Below are 2,500 nucleotides of genomic sequence, written 5' to 3'. Positions count from 1 at the left end.
CTACAAAATAACATAAAAAATTAAAATCAAATGCTATAAATACTTCATTGATTTATCCTTTAAAAATACTGTTATCATCAACATTATCATCATTACAGCAATGAAAAATGTTTTTCACAACTTGGCAATGGGCTAAAAATGTTACATTAACTGTACATTACAAATAAAAATTTGATAACTAGTGTAGTGTGGTGCTTGTCTGAAAACCAGACAAAAAGTCACTAGACGAATCAGACTTCAGTTCAAAGGCAGGGACTTCACCTGCAGCTTATTAGTTCTCTCTTTTTCTGTGCACTTTTAAGACATCTTTTTGACCCAATTTGAATACAGGAGCACAGCTAGACATTACATAAAAACTTGCCATTTTCCTCAGCAGAATGCACCAGTTGTCCAGGCATAGACTTGTAGTCTACTGCAACATAGAGTAGAACTGGTTAATTGATGAGTTCATCAAATCACAGATCAGTGAATAGCTTGGGTTAAAAATAACTTTAAAAGATCGTCTAGTTCCAATTCCAAACTTTTTATCAGACCACATTGCTCAGAGCTCCATTCTACCTGGCCTTGAAATGCAAATTGGGGTTAGGGTTGTAGGGGAGGATGTTTTTGTTTGGTTGATTTAGGTTTAAGTATTGCAGTGTAAATGTTGGCATAGTCCATAACTCCTCATTCAGGGTGGTTCCTCTTGTTTTGAAGTCATCATGACAAGGTTACAAGTGTTAACATGATCACATCCTCAAACTTGGGGACATAGAAATATTTTGAAAAGGGATATGATGAAACAAGACAAGGAAAAATATTTAGTCTGGATTTTGAAGACCAATAACGAAATACTTCATCATCATAACCTGAAGTATTCCAGCCATGCCACTAATACTTCTGCCTTCCTTTTTAATAGCTTGCCTCCCTGATGTCTGCATCAAATCTTCCAAAATCATGATGCATTGGAAGGTATTTTGAGGTCATTTATACAAGCAAACTGTGACAGATAAGAATAAAAATACATTAAACCATTGCTAACAATCAATATCTATTTATTAATTTCTGCATCAAAACAAAAATTCTGCATTTACTGTTGGGGCTTTCTGATAAAGATTTTACATTCCATTCTGAATCAACCAAAGCAGGTTGATTCAGTCCCAGCAAGGGGGACTAGGTACTGAAGTTGCTAAAAGTTCAGGAAATTTGCTAGGTAACAAGCATTTCTGAAAATCTTTTGGGATTGGTAGCACACTCTTTGACTTACTTACTGACTCTTTGCAACTACATAAAGTTTTGGATTGAAGAGGAAACTAGAACAATTGTTAGCTGAAGAAGAAGACACTGCCATTACCCTATTAAAAATGCAAAACAAAAGCCAAGTTTTTGCTGCACCAGGCATCTCTTCCATTTTCTGGAATATGTACAGGACCAGTTTGGATGACAAACTGGAGAAAAATAGATTAAGATCTAATTTACTTTCACCATTATGAGTAAAATTGCAATAAGGCTCAGACTCCATTATTTTCACACAAGAAAAGAATTATGAAAAAATTAAAATTTTAGGCATCACTGGGCGTTGTTCACAACCACAGAGGCATACCATCAGCAGCTGCTATATGCTGGTGATATAGCACCTCTGAGGGAAGACATCAACAGCAGCGGTCATATTTACCTGGATGCTCCAGAAAACAGGGAGAAAAATACTTGTTTCTTTTCAATCCACTTTCCTCCATCCTTTTCACTTTCTCATGGCATTTGTCTTTCCTGCTCTATGGATTAATCCTGTCGAACATTTTTCCTATGCCATTGAACTTTTAGCAGTGACCGCAGTGACTTTTCTGAAGCTGTTCATTGTTGCTCACTATTTTCCCTTACATGGACCATTGTTTACAATCTCAGGCTGGATTACTGGCCTTATTTACAAGGTAATGGCATACAATGTGGCCTTTGATACTAAGTAGTTCCCTTGGAATGCCATCAGTGAATGTGTTTCTCCATATTTATTGAGTTTCTACTTTTCCTGATACCTTCAAGTCACAGTTCTGACCCTTTCCATACCTCGTCTATCATCTGACTGTTTTTCTGTTCCTTACCACGGTTTGCTCCATCTGTTAATCCTTAGTCTCTTCTTATTCACAATCTTTCACATCTCACTTTTTATACAGCCTTACAGACTTTTGACAAAAACACGTCCTCTCTGTGCTCAGTAGTTACAACTTTAAATCCTGTCTAATCTAGTTCCCACTGACCCAGCAGATTTCATCTTTGTCCTCACACAGTTGCCAGTCCTTTCCCTGTTGTGTCTCAATTTTCTCTCTCTTGACTTCAGGGGGGAGTGCAGGGACCTCACATGCAGAGAAAGATTAACTGGGATTTACATGTCTAAATTCAGACACGCTTGTCAAAATACCCAGCCAGCTGAGACTTAACTTTGGAAGAAAACAAATTCCTTGAGTGCCTCTAAATTAAACTGTGGGGCTTTCCAAGAGTTACAAGCTTTATGCCACTCAGATGAGTC

General features: G+C 37.3%; 1 long non-coding RNA gene across 5 annotated transcripts in view; it reads right to left on the bottom strand.

Annotated features, from left to right (window-relative positions):
* Window positions 1-2,500, bottom strand: part of LOC146767378 (uncharacterized) — a 57,169-nt gene that overhangs the window by 34,398 nt on the left and 20,271 nt on the right. The window lies entirely within an intron of this gene.

This window comes from Lonchura striata, chromosome 5 (genome assembly GCF_050655825.1).
Source record: "Lonchura striata isolate lonStrDom1 chromosome 5, ASM5065582v1, whole genome shotgun sequence".
NCBI lineage: Eukaryota > Metazoa > Chordata > Aves > Passeriformes > Estrildidae > Lonchura > Lonchura striata.
This window is presented reverse-complemented; position numbering and strand designations above follow the sequence as displayed.